This window comes from Bos mutus, chromosome 10 (genome assembly GCF_027580195.1).
Source record: "Bos mutus isolate GX-2022 chromosome 10, NWIPB_WYAK_1.1, whole genome shotgun sequence".
NCBI classification, from domain to species: domain Eukaryota; kingdom Metazoa; phylum Chordata; class Mammalia; order Artiodactyla; family Bovidae; genus Bos; species Bos mutus.
Genome location: NC_091626.1, coordinates 6,054,189 through 6,072,727, shown reverse-complemented (window position 1 = coordinate 6,072,727; position 18,539 = coordinate 6,054,189). Strand labels below are relative to the sequence as shown.

The following is an 18,539-nucleotide window of genomic DNA, read 5'->3' as shown; positions in this document are numbered from 1 at the left end:
AGCCTGCCCTACTCTCAGGCAGAAGCAGAGAGATGTGAAAGCTGATGGGTTGGGGGAGAGAGGCAGAGTGACACACAGGTAGGCACAAAGTAAGTCGCCAAGGCTGGATCGTGGGGAAATACTGCCAAGTGATGTGAAGATCATGCAACTGGAGTAAGGGATGTGCAGCCAGAGGGGAGATGCGAAGGAAAAGTGAAAATGTGAAAGACACTCAGTCGTGTCCGACTCTGCGACCCCATGCGCTGTATGTAGCCCACCAGGTTCCTCTGTCCATGGAATTCTCCGGGCAAGAATACTAGAGTGGGTAGCCATTCATTTCTCCTGGGGATCTTCCCAACCCAGGGCTCAAACCTGGGTCTGCCGCACTGCAGGCAGATTCTTTACTGTCTGAGCCACCAGGGAAGCCCTAACATAAGATGAACACCACAGCAAAAGAATCTCTAAAGAAAAGAAACTTTTCTAAATGCTAGCTAGTGACTTACCTTTTCTGGGAGTTTATCCTTAAACAACAAAATTTAAATGTAACAAAACCACTGGGATTCCTCAAATTGTGTTGTCAAGTCTCTCAGAACCTCACTAGTTCTTTGTCTGTGTATTTATTCCGCCGGACAGCATAGTCTCTAGTTCTATTTCTGCAGGATCCAACGCCATGCCTGCCTGGGACGTAGTAGACACACAGTAAATGTTTGCTGGATGGATGGGCAGCCAGTGAAGGGGGATAGAAATAGGATATATAAAAATAAAGACGTGTAACATATGAACACAAGTGAAAGCAAAGCCATGAACTAGTGTTTGTTCACTCGTGTCCACAGCAGCAGCATTCGCGGTTGCCAAAGGGTAGAAGCAATGCAAGTGTCCATAAACAGACACTTTCCGCAAATGGAAAAACAAAATGTGGTTGTGTACATCCAAGGAAATACTATGCAGCCTTCAAAGGAAGGAAATTTACACGTGCTCTGTAATGTGAGTGAAACTTGAAGACTTGGTGTTAAGTGAGATAAACCAGCTATGAAGTGACATATTGCATGATTCCTCTAAAACAAGGTTCTTAGAGTAGTCGAATTCATAGGAAGATGAGCTAGAATGGCGGTTGCCAGGGGCCATGGAGAGGGGAGTGTTTAGTGTTTGATGGACACAGAGTTTCACTTGGGGAAGATGATAAGTTCTGCAGATGAGTACTGGTGATGGTTGTACAACAGTGTAATTGTGCTTAATGCCACTGAACCACAGCAAATGAAGCAACTGACAGAGAATTAATCTCAAAAATATACAAGCAGCTCATGCAGTTCAATACCAGAAAAATAAATGACCCAGTCAAAAAATGGGCCAAAGAACTAAACAGACATTTCTCCCAGAAGACATACAGATAGCTAACAAACACATGAAAAGATGCTCAACATCACTCATTATCAGAGAAATGCAAATCAAAACCACAATGAGGTACCATCTCACACCGGTCAGAATGGCTGCTATCAAAAAGTCTACAAACAATTAATGCTGGAGAGGGTATGGAGAAAAGGGAACTCTCTTACACTGTTGGTGGGAATGCAAACTAGTACAGCCACTATGGAGAACAGTGTGGAGATTCCTTAAAAAACTGGAAATAGAACTGCGTTATGATCCAGCAATCCCACTGCTGGGCATACACACCGAGGAAACCAGAAGGGAAAGAGACACGTGTACCCCAATGTTCATCGCAGCACGGTTTATAATAGCCAGGACATGGAAGCAACCTAGATGCCTATCAGCAGATGAATGGATAAGAAAGCTGTGGTACATATACACAATGGAGTATTACTCAGCCATTAAAAAGAATTCATTTGAATCAATTCTAATGAGGTGGATGAAACTGGAACCTATTATACAGAGTGAAGTAAGCCAGAAAGAAAAACACTAATACAGTATATTAATGCATGCCTATGGAATTTAGAAAGATGGTAATGACAATCCTATATGCGAGACAGCAAAAGAGACATAGATGTAAAGAACAGTCTTTTAGACTCTGTGGGAGAAGGCGAGGGTGGGGTGATTTAAGAGAATAGCATTGAAACATGTATATTATCATATGTGAAATAGATGACCAGTCCAAGTTCAATGCATGGAACAGAGTGCTCAGGGCTGGTGCACTGGGATGACCCTGAGGATAGGATGGGGAGGGAGGTGGGAGGGGGGTTCAGGATGGGGACACATGTACACCCATGGTGGATTCATGTCAATGTATGGCAGAAACCACCACAATATTGTAAAGTAATTAGCCTCCAATTAAAATTAATTAATTTTAAAAAAAGAAAAAAGAAACATGAGGATAGAGAACAGACTTATAGACACGGGGAGAGGGTAGGAGAGGGTGAGATGTATGGAGAGAGTAACATGGAAACTCACATTACCATATGTGAAATAGACAGCCCACAGGAATTTGCTGTATGGCTCAGGAAGCTGAAACAGGGGGCTCTGCATCAACCTAGAGGGGTGGGGTGGGGAGGGAGGTAGGAGGGAGGTTCAGGAGGGAGGGGGACATATGTATACCTATGGCTGATTCATGTTGAGGTTTGACAGAAAATAGCCAAATTCTGTAAAACAATTATCCTTCAACTAAAAAAAAATATTTTTAAAGAGAAAAAAAAATGGCTGAAATTTTAACCACGAATCCATCCATGTCCATCTACCTCTCCAGCCAGCCAGCCACCCATTTTTCCATCCATCTATCCAGACACTCACCCACCCATGACCTCGCCACATTTATGGGACAGCTTTTCTAGGATAGGCTAAGGAACAAGACTTTTTAACACTACTGATTTTTTTTAATGGTTTTCTCAAATGGCACCCATTGGCTTTTCCTGCCAAAATATACCCAGTGCATGAGCTGAGTTAGTCATCACTGTATTCATGGGAGTGAGCACCCCTGACCCTCTTTCACAGATGAGGAGGCAGAGTTCTAACAAGATTAGTGACCTCTTGTCAGTGCAGTTTAGGACTTCAATTCAGAAACCTTGGCTTTAAATTCCAAACCTTAATGCTATGCACAGATAAAGCAGGAGGCTGAGATGGAGGCAGCTGAGGGTATGGCAGGGAGGAGAGGAAGGGGAGCATGCAAGAGGAGGAGGGAAGAACAGCTGGACACACTTCACCCTCCATGGTGCTGATACTCTGTTTCTTGACATACAACAAGCTTGTTGCAAAACATGCTCTCACGAAGGCAGCCAACCTGCAAGGTGACCTTCAGAGATCCAAGAGGGGGTATGCTGTAAGCTGAAGACAGCTTACCTGAGGCCTGGTGAGCAGACTGCTCAGTTCATGCCAGTATCAGAGTTAAATTGGTAACTCTGAGAGTTTGCTTTTCTTCAGAGGTTTATCTAAAACCACCATTTGCCTCTAAATCCAAACAGATGAGAATTTCAGCCTCATGTGAGACACATTTGTGCTTGCCTGTATATAGGATTATACTGTTGTTCAAGTGGACACTTTAACCTGGTTTCAGTTTAAGCTTTATTCGTGTGTGTGAAGCATTACCATTTTCATATGTTCTTTCAAAGTTGCACCTTTGCAAATTTGCTTACACGTATAAAGGCTTATTTTACTAGCATAATAAAACTGTAGAGTGGGTGGTCACTGCTGGTTGCATGGTTTGAGGATTTGGGGGCTGAGGTTGCTAGTATTCTCTTGGCCTGTTCATGGTCCCAAGGTGGTTGCTACCATACGAGCCATCATGTCAGAATTCCAAGCAGAAAAGTGGATGAAGGGGGAAAGAAAGCCGCAGATGGCATACCAGTGAATCAGGTTCATCTGAAGAGCTTTCCCAGATACCCCACACTGTATTTCATTGACTGCTCCTCTACAAGGGAGGCAGGGGCAAAAGTCTTTTAGAGGGGTATGGTTCTGCTGTCAACAATATAGAGATTCTCGTAGTAAAGGGAGGGTGGATGTTGGGAGGCAATTGCCATCTTTACCAGAGCCATACCTATTAATACAATCCTTCCCTACCAGATCTGCTTCTGAATTTCACCCCACTGAACTCTGTCTATTCTGGCCACACTGTTTCAGTGATTGTAACATTATAATTCACTTGGAGACCTGAAGAGTCTGATTACTACTTTTGCATTCTATTGAGTTGGCATATAAGTTTGCTGAGATACTTAGTTTTTAACTAAATAATCTTCAAAATTTTTATTAGCCAAAAATAAAACCTCCATGTTGAGACCTGTTATCTTAATTAAAACCATTACTAAAGAATATAACCAAAAAGAAACATTCACAGATATAAATGGGTTACCAATAGAGAGAGGGAAGGGGCGGGGGCCAGATATGGGTAGAGGATTAAGAGGTACAAGCTACTATGTATAAAATAAATAAGCTACGTGGGTATATTGTACAACACAGGGAATATAGCCAATATTTTATAATAAGTATAAATAGACTATAACCTTTGAAATTGTGAATCACTGTTTTGTACATCTGAAATTTAACATTATAAATCAACTATACCTCAGTAAAAATAAACATAGTAATAAAAACCATTGCTACAATGCCTCCTTTAGGAGATGCCAGCTGGAGAATTTTCTGAAGTCATTTCTAGATTTGACTTTGGGTAAGACATTTTACACAAAACCTCTGCTTTTGAAATTACTGTTTTGGCAGAATTTTCCTGAGCCCTGCCAATTTTATTTGTTCCATCCCTTTAAGTTCCTGGATCTTAAGTTTATTGTGTCTCTGTGCACACAAGTTCTCAGGACAATACAGATCTTGACTCATTCGTGACAGCCTGACAGTGTTGCCAGCCTAGAATTTTTTAGTGAAAGTGCAGAAGCATATTGAAATCTCCGGCTCGGCTCCCCACTACATTGGCAGAACACAGAAGACAAACAAAGGAGCCTTTCTGATGATTTAAAACTGTGTGTGTCTAATCCATTCAAGAAGAGCGTGGCCTGGCTTTAAGCCATTTCTGCTGTCCATAACCTTGATTCACATCTGCGGGTCCCTGTGCTGTCTCTGTGATGTAGTTATGAGCATTGGAGATTCTACTTTAAATGCACATGTGGAAATCAGAGTTATTGTACCTCTTCAGTTGCTGCATAACCCCCCTGAGGAATTAATTTTGGCCAGTGTGAAATAGAGAGTTAGCCATATAGTACCAAATAAGTGCTTCCAGAAATTGCTGGAGTGGGATGGACCCCAGGTACACGCTGCACAGAGAAAGTTCTTTCTTCTCTCTAGCACACTAAACATGCATTTGTTTGTTCATTTGTTTGTTTAAAGGAGTTAAATGTTTTCCAATTAAGATTTTCCTCTTTATAGAAAAAGAAGCCAAAATAAAGCCACATTTTACAGTTAGAACATAAAGCATAAACTATGTATTGGTTTGTATTGGGCCAGCTAAGTATGGGAGGCAGAGATGAGAAGAACTAGAGAAAGGAATGTAACTTTGCTGTTTATAAACTTGGGAGATAAAGATGAAGTACATCAATAAACATCTTGTTTGTAACCTTTATATCTGCAAAGAAGGAAATATTTGATTTAAGCTATTGCCATCAGAGCTAAAATATGAGAGCATAGGTATTTTTGAACCAACCCTCAACCTGGTCCCCAGCCCCAATCTTGTTTTGCAACATAATGAGGGGCACAAATGGCTACAAAATAAAAAACTTCACCCAGTAAGATCATTTCTGGTCCTTTCAACTTCCTACTGCTGCTGCTAAGTCGCTTCAGTCGTGTCTGACTCCATGCGACCCCATAGCCGGCAGCCCACCAGGCTCCCTCGTCCCTGGGATTCTCCAGGCAAGAACACTGGAGTGGGTTGCCATTTCCTTCTCCAATGTGTGAAAGTGAAAAGTGAAAGTGAAGTCGCTCAGTCATGTCCAGCTCCTAGCAACCCCATGGACTTCAGCAAAGACTTCTTAAGTCATATAGCTTTGCCCAGCAGGATACACGATCAGGTTTTGAGGTTTGCCCTGTGGACCAGATGAAACAAAGCCCAGAATCCTTGGCTGTCTCCTAATTGGTGTGACTATAAAAAGCTGGCTGAGTTCGGCACTTTTTTGCTCCATTGCTGCAAGCCCAGATTTCTGATGACCTTGAGGGTCGGACGTGAGGTAAGTACATCCTGATTCGGGTTGCTTGTTTCCATGTGACCTTAAATGACCCTATAAATCTCTCCCAAGCTTGAGAGGAGCCAGCCAAGTTGCTATTTGGAAGAATTATAATGTAAAGAGGTGTTTGGTAGACTGAGATTCCCATCCAGCATTTTTATTCAGACCTCTGTTCTCACATCCTGTGGGTTAAGTAAACCTTTGTTTAAGAAAAGTTGTGACCGTAGTCCTTGTACTTGTCAACAGAAGCCTGCTGCCTGTAGAAGAAACTATCAGTTGTGACATGTTCCCCAGGGACCATAACCAGCTCCCCTTGGGATGAAGGGCATCTCGTTGCCCCAGTGGGACAGTTTTAACTGAACGGACAATCTGAGCGACTGAGCCAGGGGAGGCCCTGTTCAAGGGTATGTTTTGGGTACTCAAATTGCTGCAGCTTTCTCAGGACTGCTTTGTTAGTGGTTCCTGGAGCTGGCTTTGCTTGCCAGGGATCCTAGAGGGAGTCACTTCAATTTTGTACTATCTAGAGAATCGCCCTAAAGATAATGAACTCGGGGAAAGTTTATAGCTACTGCAATGCATGGAGTTACATAAACAGTTTGGCTGGTTGTAACCACACAGAAGTAGTTCTGTTGGCTCTCCTTGGGTGTCTTTTAAAGGAATTCTTTGGCTCTTGATCTTTCAAAAGATATAGAGCAGACGTGGGGAAAAAATTCTAAATTTTAAAAATTTAAATTTAACTAGAGTAAATTTTTCTGCCTTTCAAAATCCAAGATAGGTGTATGTCTTCAAGAACACTATGCGTCAGGCATTAACAAAAAAAGAATGCTTTCAGGAAGTGAAAAACAATAATTGAATGTCAGAATGAAGAGAATAATGAATGTACTATTTTAGAAATATAATGAATGTACTATTTTATAAAACTGGGAAAGAGTCAATATGTTGGTTTCCCAAGAAATCATCCATCCTGTAAAGGTCCTAGTACCTGACTTCTGCATATCACAGTTCTCTTTGCATAGTTATTTCATATGCATGGTGGTATAAGACATTCATAACAGCACTGTTGGGGAGCAAAACCATTATTTTGCTCAACACTTGGGAAATAAAAAACTTATCCAAGATTAGATGGGGGCTTTCCCAGGTGGCACTGCCTGCCAATGCAGGAGACGCAAGAGATGCAGGTTCTATTCCTGGGTCGGGAAGAGTCCTCGGAGAAGGAAATGGCAACCCACTCCAGTATTCTTGCCTGGAAAATTCCATGGACAGAAGAGCCTGGTGGGCTACAATCCATGGGATCGCAAAGAGTCAGACACAACTGAGCACGCATGCGTGTGCAGATAAGATTAAATGACTTAACCAGGGTCACTCGAGGCATTTTTGTGGCAGAGCCCAGATGGAACGTGAGTCTTCTGACTTTGTCCTGCTGAGCAGCACTCTGGGCCAGGTAGGTGTGTACTTGGGGCAGGCGGTAGAGTATAAATAAGGCTTGTCCCAGAGACAGACGTAAATAAGTTAACTGCTGCTGTGATGAGGGTGGGATTCCCTGGTGGCTCAGAGGGCAGAGTCTGCCTCCTATGCGGGATGAGTGTTGAGAAGCAAATAGGAGTACGACATTCAGGAAAGAGATTCAAGAAGGGTGAGTAGAGAGGACCAGAGGGAAGAATATTTCTCTTACAACTTGAGGGATATGGAAGGGCCCGTCAGGCCAGGATTCAGGAAAAATGATCCCAATGGGAGAACAGCAAGTGCAGAGGTCCTGAGGCAGGAAAGTGCAGAGGTCCCGAGGTGGTGTTCTAGGAACTTATAGAAAGGCTGGAATTGCTTAGAGCTTAATGAGTGATTGAAAAAAAAAAAAAAGACTGAATAAAATGAAGTTAGTTAGAGAGGAAGGCAGGGGCAGGAACTAGCTAGGCCTTCTGGCCATGGCAAGGACTTAGGATTTTAGTTTTGTATGCAGTGAAACCCAAATGAAGGTGGTGTAGGTGTGGGGAGTGGGGCCAGGCCGGGGGTGTGATCTGACTGATGGTTTCAAAAGATACCTTTGTCTATACAGTACAGAGAGTGGGTTAGAGGGAAACAAGGCGGGCGAGTAAGGAGGTTACTTCATATACAAGCAAAAGATGGTGCTGGCCTGGATCAGGGTGGCTCCTGTAGTGTGGAAAGGGATGGGTGGACTCCCTGACCTTTTAGTTGTAGAACCAACAGGGTTCTTCTACTGCCAGGAGACTGAATGGCAGGCTTGCTTTACAGTTACTAGTGTAGGCTCTGAAATCAGCCACAGTTGAAAATCTTGGCTCTTCCTCATCCTAGCTCTTTATCCTCTGAAACTCAGTTCCCTAATCTGAAACATGGAGATGACAGTACCTCCCCCACAGGTTTACTGGCTGGAATTCCTAAGATACTGTAAATGGTACTGGCTCAGCATGGACCATTAGACAGATGGGCCTGTGTGCACCCACGCTGGCAGAACAGCCTCAGCTAAGGGGGCAGTGGAGCCAGATGGACCGAGTGCCTTCTGAGGGACCTGGGGGGCGGGGCAGCAGAGGGCCCCCTCTGCCCAGTCCCTTGAAGAGAAGCAGCTGGAAATACAAAGGCGCATGTAGTGGGGGAAGGTGAGGAGTGAGACAGCATCTATTGATAACTAGGCCTCTGCTTCCTCACTTAGAGAAGGAGTTTGGACTCAGATCGCCACTGAAGTCCCTGGCAGCTTTAGCTTTTGCTTCTAAGCTTCTTCAGGAATTATGGGATAATTAAATCAGCTTCTGTGGGAAAAGCCCCCAAAAGTCAATTCTATTGTTTCAATGTTTCTTCCTGTAGAAAAGTATGCTGACCTCAGTTAGAAATCCTTTATTTTCTAACAGTTCACAAACCCAGTTTAGAATAGGACTCATTCACACTATGTTTCAAAATAAAAGAAATAGCTACAACTGTGCCTATAGAGTGAGATTTCTTATTTGAAAGTAAGCCAAGGGTGGGGGCAAGGGGATAAATTGGGATCAACATATATACACTACTATATAGAAAAGAGATAACTAATAACAACCTACGGTATAGCCCAGGGAAGTCCACTCAGTACTCTGCAATGACCTATATGTAGAATCTAAAAAAGAGTGGATAAATCTACATATATAATGGATTCACTTTGCTGCACAGCAGAAGCTAACACAACACTGAAAATCAACTATCCTCCATTAAGAATTAATTAAAAAAAAAAAAGTGTTTTTACAGCAACAACAAAAAGAACAAGCCAAAACAGGCATGTTTACTGAAAGCAGTCTGGATGGGAACACTGTCCACAGAGTACTATGGCCAGGTGGTGGATTACTGGTCAGCTTCGTTTTCTTCCTTGGACTATTCTGACTTTCTGATTTAAAAAAATAGGGAAAAAAGAAAGTTTACTTTTACAGTGACTGGAAAACCTTTTTTCCCCTCCTTTTGGAGACTACAACCTCTTATTATTTGAGGCCCGTTTGTCCTCGATTTATACTGTGCTGTCTTACTGACGCAGTCACACATTTCTTTTCATTTTTCGCCTGTGCTGGGTCTTCCTTGCTGTGCCGGCTTTTCTCTAGTTTCAGCAAGCAGGGGCTGCTCTCCAGTTGGAGTACTCGGGCTTCGCCCTGTGATGACTTCTCTTGTGGAGCACGGGCTCTACGGCACATGGGCTTCAGTAGTTGCAGTACGTGGGCTCAGCAGTCGTGGCTCCGGGGCCCTAGAGCGCAGGCTCAGCAGTCGTGGCTCCCGGGCCCTAGAGCGCAGGTTCAGTAGTTGTGGCTCCCGGGCCCTAGAGCGCAGGCTCAGCAGTCGTGGCTCCCGGGCCCTAGAGCGCAGGCTCAGCAGTCGTGGCTCCCGGGCCCTAGAGCGCAGGTTCAGTAGTCGTGGCTCCCGGGCCCTAGAGCACAGGCTTAGTTTTGGATCACCGGCCCTAGAGTGCCGGCTCAGTAGGTGTGGCTCCCGGACCCAGAGCACAGGCTCGGTAGTTGTAGTGCACGGCCTCAGTTGCTCCTCGGCATGTGGGATCCTCCCAGATCATGGATCAAACCCAGTGTCCTGGCTTGGCAGGTGAATTCTTTACCACTGAGCCCCCAGGGAAGCCACACTGTGCTTACTGTTTACCTGCTCAGTTCAGTTCAGTCGCTCAGTCGTGTCCGACTCTTTGCGACCCCATGAATCGCAGCACGCCAGGCCTCCCTGTCCATCACCAACTCCCGGAGTTCACTCAGACTCACGTCCATCGAGTCAGTGATGCCATCCAGCCATCTCATCCTCTGTCGTCCCCTTCTCCTCCTGCCCCCAGTCCCTCCCAGCATCAGGGTCTTTTCCAATGAGTCAACTCTTTGCATCAGGTGGCCAAAGTACTGGAGTTTCAGCTTTAGCATCAGTCCTTCCAAAGAACACCCAGGACTGATCTTTAGAATGGACTGGTTGGATCTCCTTGCAGTCCAAGGGACTCTCAAGAGTCTTCTCCAACACCACAGTTCAAAAGCATCAATTCTTCAGTGCTCAGCTTTCTTCACAGTCCAACTCTCACATCCATACATGGCCACTGGAAAAACCATAGCCTGGACTAAACAGACCTTTGTTGGCAAAGTAATGTCTCTGCTTTTGAATATGCTATCTAGGTTGGTCACGACTTTCCTTCCAAGGAGTAAATGTCTTTTAATTTCATGGCTGCAATCACCATCTACAGTGATTTTGGAGCCCCCCAAAAATAAAGACTGACACTGTTTCCCCATCTATTTTCCATGAAGTGATGGGACCAGATGCCATGATCTTAGTTTTCTGAATGTTGAGTTTTAAGCCAAGTTCTTCACTCTCCTCTTTCACCTTCATCAAGAGGCTTTTTAGTTCCTCTTCACTTTCTGCCATAAGGGTGGTGTCATCTGCATATCTGAGGTTATTGATATTTCTCCCGGCAATCTTGATTCCAGTTTGTGTTTCTTCCAGTCCAGCGTTTCTCATGATGTACTCTGCATATAAGTTAAATAAGGAGGGTGACGTACAGCCTTAACGTACTCGTTTTCCTATTTGGAACCAGTCTGTTGTTCCATGTCCTGTTTAAACTGTTGCTTCCTGACCTGCATACAGATTTCTCAAGAGGCAGGTCAGGTGGTCTGGTATGCCCATCTCTTTCAGAATTTTCCACAGTTTATTGTGATCCACACAGTCAAAGGCTTTGGCATAGTCAATAAAGCAGAAATAGATGTTTTTTTCTGAAACTCTCTTGCTTTTTTCGATGATCCAGCGGATGTTGGCAATTTGATCTCTGGTTCCTCTGCCTTTTCTAAAACCAGCTTGAACATCAGGAAGTTCACGGTTCATGTATTGCTTGTAGAATTTTGAGCATTACTTTACTAGCATGTGAGATGAGTGCCATTGTGCAGTAGTTTGAGCATTCTTCAGCATTGCCTTTCTTTGGGATTGGAATGAAAACTGACCTTTTCCAGTCCTGTGGCCACTGCTGAGTTTTCCAAATTTGCTGGCATATTGAGTGCAGCACTTTGACAGCATCATCTTTCAGGATTTGGAATAGCTCAACTGGAATTCCATCACCTCCACTAGCTTTGTTCGTAGTGATGCTTTCTAAGGCCCACTTGACTTCACATTCCAGGATGTCTGGCTCTAGATGAGTGATCACACCATCGTGATTATCTGTGTCATGAAGATCTTTTTTGTACAGTTCTTCTGTGTATTCTTGCCACCTCTTCTTAGTATCTTCTGCTTCTGCTTCCGTACCATTTCTGTCCTTTATTGAGCCCATCTTTGCATGAAATGTTCCCTTGGTATCTCTAATTTTCTTGAAGAGATCTCTAGTCTTTCCCATTCTGTTGTTTTCCTCTATTTCTTTGCACTGATCGTTGAGGAAGGCTTTCTTATCTCTCCTTGCTATTCTTTGGAACTCTGCATTCAGATGCTCATATCTTTCCTTTTCTCCTTTGCTTTTTGCTTCTCTTTACCTGCTCACAGCCTGGTAATTACTTGCCTTTTGCAATCGTCCTTTTGACTGCAAGGAGATCAAACCAGTCAATCCTAAAGGAAATCAGTCCTGAATATTCACTGGAAGGACTGAAGCTGAAACTCTAGTACTTTGGCCACCTGATTCGAAGAACTGACTCATTGGAAAAGACCCTGATGCAGGGAAAGATTGAAGGCAGGAGGAGAAGGGGACAATAGAGGATGAGATGGTTGAATGGGATCACTGACTGGATGGGCATGAGTTTGAGCGAGCTCCGGGAGTTGGTGACAGACAGGGAAGCCTGCCGTGCTGCAGTCCATGGGGTCACAAAGAGTCAGACATGACTGAGCGACTGAACTGAACTGACTGCGATCGTCCCTCTAGAACAATGAAGATGTAAGGTCATCGGAGCGAAAAACTGGCCTTCCTGCTCCTTTGCTGACTTCAGGTGCTCTGGGGGCACTGAAGAAATGCATCTAGGCTGTGCCATCCCTCCACTCGTGGTCTTACTCCATAACTTTCCTTGGGTTTGATGATGAGCATGTCATCAAGGGGAGAATGAGTGGCTTTGTTGAAATCAAGGCTCTACAGTAGAAGGACAGGATTTCTTTTTTAGTGAGCTCATCTTTATATTAGTGTTTTTAAGTAATTCCTCTCTGTAAGAAAGAAACGAAATTGTGACATTTCTATATCAATAAACTCTTCAAATCTTATTTTTTACACTGATGTATAATGATTCAAACTTTAAAAATTTTTAGGAGGCTGTCCCAAGTGGCACTAGTGGTAAAGAATCCACCTGCCAGTGCAGGAGATAAAAGTGTGATCCTTGGGTCAGGAAGATGCCCTGGGCAACTCGCTCTGGTATGCTTGCCTGGAGAATTCCATGGTCAGAGGAGCCTTGTGCGCTACAGTCCATGGGGTCACAAAGAGTCAGACATGACTGACTGAGCACACACACACACACACACACACACAGGGTATATTCACTAGGTAGAGAGAAATTGCACCCAGAAAATTTTCTAAAATAATTAGGGATTCTCAGAGAACCCAGTTTTTAACACTGGTCACTACAAGAACAAGTGAATCAGTCAATAGTCAGTGACAGAACACAAGAGTAAGTGATGGCAGAATTTCTAAGGGTGAGCTCACTTTCTTCTCCTTTCTTAGATTCCATTGACTGAACCGTGGACTAATCTCTTCATCAGCATGTAGATTGACTCCAGCCCCTGGCTGCAGGAACAGAACTTGTTCATCAGCCAGCATTCCTCCAGGCTAATTCTCCATTTAAACAAGCACTTAAACTACCGGGTGGAAGGTCTCCGGACCTCAAACGTGGTTCGATGCTCACTTCTGTTCCAACTTTAAGACAGTTAGATAAGACATAGTAATGAGAAATTTTAACTGAGGACTAAAACTCTTGTGAAAATATTTTTTATTTATATTCCAAAAAACAGCATTGCCTACAGGATTTGTCCCTGCAGCAAAACTGTCTTGGGTTCAAGTTCCAGCTGAAGCACTTTCTAGCTCTTTATGTCGTTGTTCAGTCACTAAGTTGTGTCTGACTCTTTGCGACCCCATGGACTGCAGCACGCCAGGCCTCCATGTCCATCACCAACTCCCTGAGTTTACCCAAACTCATGTCCATTGAGTCAGTGATGCCATCCAGCCATCTCATCCTCTGCCACCCCTTTCTCCTCCTGCCTTCACTCTTTTCCAGCATCAGGGTCTTTTCCAATGAGTTGGCTTTTCACCTCAGGTGGCCAAAGTATTGGAGCTTCAGCTTCAGCATCAGTCCTTCCAATGAATATTCAGGACTGATCTCCTTTAGGATGGACTGGTTGGATCTCCTTGCAGTCCAAGGGACTGTCAAGCACCACAGTTCAAAAGCATCACTTCTTCAGTACTAGCTCTTTATAATCTTGGGCAGTTTCTTAATCTCCATGTGCCTCCATTTCCTGTCGTGTTAGAGGGATAGAGGTAGCATCTACCTGGTTGATCCGTGGAGGAAACTCCTGCTACATGTGGAGTACTTAGAACCATGTAACAACTCTTTCCTGAGTGGTTCTACATTAATAATCATGGTATTGTTAAATTAATAAAGAGCATTACATGAAAGCATTCAGGCATTGATTCTAAAATATTGAATTTATGTCAACCGTTTGGGGTAAAATGGGAGACAGGTTGAAAAGTAGCCCAGTAAGCCATAGGTCTGGGCAGGATCTTTAAAGAAGTCAGTGAGTAGTGGTGGTAACGGGAGGAGGAAGGAGGCTGGGGGGCTGAGGAGCAGATGATGAGGCTGAGGGGGAAGCCACACCAGCGTTAACCAGGGAGCCAGGATCTGGACTGTGCCCAAGCTCCGTGCGTTACCTCATTTGGCCTTCAAATCCCTTTAGGTAGTTACTGTTATTTACATCCTTTTACTGATGGGGCAGAGAGGTGGCGGGTAAGGGGCTCGCCCAGGAGCTCACGGGGCCTCCCACAAGCTGAAGCCTGGCTGTACGGCCAGGACCACGTGTGACCGCCTCTTCTCCCACTCAGCCTGGAGCAGGAACGTAACTCTCAGCCGCTCTATTCTTCCTTCTGCCTTTCCACCTCCTCATGTGGTCAGAAAAGTGCAGGTCATTTCCTTCACGTTGTCTGCCTATAATTACCTAGTGGATTCTTTTCTTTAAAAAAAAAAAAAAATCAGTACATCCTGTGTAATACACTGGGGAAAAAACCAAGATTCAATCTTCCCAGGCAAGCTGGGCGCTGGGAAAGAAAAGACCCGGACGTGTTCCAAGGGCCTCCGTGGGGACTCCTTTCACCCAGGCTCCTGAACCTTCACAGCCCAGTGGGGAGTGGGGAGCCTTTCCAGTCCTCAGTTTGAGACTCAAGAGTGTCTCAAGAGGGTCGCTTGTTCAGTCTTAAAGCCACTGCCACTCCGGGGACTCCAGCCTGGGTCTGGGTGCCTGAGCCCTCCCATCTGCTTTCTCTCCCCCCAACCCCCTCCCTGTGCGCTCCTGGGAAGGTGTGCGGGTGTGCAGGGAGGGAGCAGGCAGGGCAGGGAGGTGGGGGTGGAGTGGGGCAGAGGCCAGCTCGCCTGCAATATGGACGGTGGGCCCCCTATTCTCGGTGCCCAAGCTAGACCGCATTCACCATTTTCCTTCCCTGGTTATTTCCCGTCCCCCTTCCTGCCCCCATGAGGAGGCAGGTCTTGCAGTGACAGCCCTGGGTTTTAAATTGCTGATGAAGGAAGGAGAGGTCATTGAAGAGCTGCTAATGGCTGTGGCCATTTAACCCTGAAGGCAATTATAACCACTTAGCTGGGGTGTGCTTTGGTGTGCCTGCTGTTTCCTTTAAGACTGTGAAAGATGCCTGGGAGGGCAAGGGGAAAGAAGATGGTTTGGGAAGAACGCTTTATTCCTTGTCCCTGTTGGGGTTTTATTGAATTATCCAGATAGAACTCATTTGATGCAGCAGTCAACCTTTGTTGTCATTTCCTTCTGCGTCATCACGAGGCGCTTGCACCCGTGTGGTGTGGTGATAACTCCCCAGCACATCAGCTTCCTCGCCCGCCTGGCTGGGTAGGAAGGAAATATCCCTTCTCCCAGGAGCGGGGAATTATTTGTAATGTAATTATAAGACTACTTCAAGGAGAGACACACCTGCCTGCTCTCTGCCCACGAGCCATTCAGAGGGAAAGAGCAGATGGGGTGCTTGTCGAGGGGGCATGGCTGAGCTGGTTCCTAGGACAGTCTGAGCTGAGCCAGGAGGCCATGGCTGCCCAGGGGAGGGTTGCAGGGCGCCTGGGGCGGGAGAGGTGGCAGCCCATTAAGAGAAGTCCTATGGGAGTGTTCTGGGCCCTGGGTCTGAGCTTCGCCAACCAGGGTGGAGAGTTAATTCTAAAGGAAGACAGGGAGGAAATCAGGGCGGCCCAGAAGCTTGCTTTCTGACTCCCCACATGCCAGGCATTTTTAAGAAGGAGAACTTACCTGTCTCCAGGGTAGCCTTTAACATCAGGGAAGTAACCAGCCTTCCAGTTCTGTCCTGTCCTAAGTCCATGTGAAGCCCCTTCACCTGCTCACTACAGCCAAAAATGCCTTTGAAAGCACTCCCTTTCCCAAGTTAGAAGGAACAAGGGGTGGAGGTACAAGCCCTTGGATCAGAAAGAGCTTTTATCAAATCCTGAAAGGGGCTTTCAGCCTCTTCCCAGCTCTGGGGAGAGTCAGCAGGTTATCCCCCCAGGTGCTGAAGCCTTTGCTTTTAATAAGTGTGAGGATGATGGTCAGCAAGGATGTTGTCTGGGCCTGGTAACTGGGAAGGAGAAGAAAAGATGAATTTGAGGGGTATTTGTGAGATGACCATATGGGTGTAAAGGAAATGGAAGAGTCAAGTGGCTCTTGTGTTTCAAGCTTGAGTCATTGAGTGGATAAATTGAGACGGAAAGCACAGGAGAGGTGTCATGCTCACTTACGTACTCATTGAAGTGGAGTGCCCATGGGCTCTCTCAGTGGGGTGCCCAAGGGCTGTCTCAGTGGAGATGTCTATCAAGCAATTGGATGTTCATGTCAGAAGCTTGGTCAAGAGGTGGAGGCTGAAGATAAAGACGCTGGCAGTGTATACATGGAAGGTGAAATCCTGGAAGCAAGGACAGTGTTCGTGAGAAGAGCAGTAAGCTGAGAATAAGACCCTGGGGAAACCAGAGGAGAGTCTGAGGTGTGGCAGGAGAACACAGACTGTGCAGGGCACTTCACTGTTGATAAATAAGGTGTCATTCTTTAAAGGGAGTGATTCAAGTGAAGGTGGATCAGAGAATGTCATTCCTACAGGAGCTTTTTCAATTAATCTATATAAAAGAAATCTACAAAAGTAAATCAGTCACGTCCAATCATTTGCACACTATCTGTGGCTGCTTTCCCACTATAGTGGCAGAGTTGAACAGCTGTGACAGAGAAAGAAAAAGCTTACTGACGTGTGCTCTTTGTGTGTAGGCTGCTGGGTGTATACAGTCTATTTTGGACACACATGTGAGCTCATTCTACACTGTTTTCTGCCTAGTCCTATTTCTGTTTCACAGTCTGGTGTGGACTGTCCCACAGAGGCACACACACATTCGTCTCAGGTTGGGTGTAATTCACCACTGCCCTGTAGGATGTTTTAGTGGTTTTCAGGTTTTAGCCTGACCTGCAGGGAACCTTCACACACACATGAACTCTTCTGGATGAGTACATAAAATGGACAGATTCAGCCAAACTGGCGCCCTACCATATACTCTCAATGAGTCAGATTCTTTTCATTTTAAGGGCTAAACTGCTAATCCCTGTGAGGAAACGGGAGCTAACAAAATAAAGGAAATGTGCAAGTTTACTACATTTGTGTAATCTGAATAAAATTTTACAATGTCTAATATTTACTATAGCCTCCTTTAAGGTCTGCCCACTGCTCTTATTTCTGAAGGTGAGTGTCTTAGTCTACGCAGGCAGCCATAATAAAATATCACAGACTGGGTGGCTTATAAACAACAGAAATGTATTTCTCACAGTTCTAGTGGCTGGGTTGTCCAGGATCAAGACTCCAGCAGATTCCATGCCTGATGAGAGCTTGCTTCTTAGCTCATAGATAACAGTCTTCCCACGGGTTTTCCTCACATGATGGAAGGGGCAAGGGAGCTAACTGCCTGGGATCTCTTTTATAAGAGCACCTATCGTATGTATTTGGACTTCACCCTCAAGACCTAAAAACTTCCCCCAAACTCCTACCTCCTGATATAATCAACTTAAATTGGTGATTAGGTTTCAACTTAAAATTTTGGGGAGGATGCAGACATTCAGTTAATAGCAGTGGAGTTCACTGGGCTTTCCCCATTTGACTTCAGATCAAGATCTAATCAGAATCTGAAGGTAAAAATCAAGATGGGTATTCCTTTTAGCCTCAGATGGGTCATTTACATTTTCAGTGACCTCTTTGTTGTTGTTATTCAGTCGCTCAGTTGTGTCCAACTCTTTGTGACCTTGTGAACTGCGTGTAGCACTCCAGACTTCCCTGTTCTTCACTCTCTCCCAGAGTTTGCTCAAACTTACCTGCATTGAGTCAGTGATGCCATCCAACCATCTCATACTCTGTCATCCCCTTCTCCTCCTGCCTTCAATCTTGCCCAGCATCAGGGTCTTTTCCAATGAGTCAGCTCTTTGCATCAGGTGGTCAAAGTTTTGGAGCTCCAGCTTCAGCATCAGTCCTTCCAACGAATATTCAGGACTGATTTCCTTTAGGATGGACTGGTTGGATCTCCTTGCTGTCCAAGGGGTTCTCAAGAGTCTTCTCCAGCACCACAGCTCAAAAGCATCAATTCTTTAGTGCTCAGATTTCTTTATGGTCAAACTCTCACATCTGTATATGACTACTAAAAAATCCAGTCTAGACCTCTGTCCAAACCACAGCAATCCTTCTGCAAATATACTAAGCAGAAAATCAGACAATTAAGATACTTAGTATCTATATTTGGAGAAGGAAATGGTAACCCA

General features: G+C 44.9%; 1 protein-coding gene across 7 annotated transcripts in view; it reads left to right on the top strand.

Moving 5' to 3' along the window:
- Window positions 1–18,539, top strand: part of GCNT4 (glucosaminyl (N-acetyl) transferase 4) — a 41,732-nt gene that overhangs the window by 8,673 nt on the left and 14,520 nt on the right. The window contains exon 1 of one of the 7 annotated variants that reach the window (XM_070377226.1): window positions 4,290–6,487. The exons of the other annotated variants lie outside the window; for them this stretch is intronic. The gene's annotated coding sequence lies outside the window, so the exon portion shown is untranslated. Of the gene's footprint in view, window positions 1–4,289; window positions 6,488–18,539 lie in introns of those variants that run through there. 7 annotated transcript variants of the gene reach the window in all.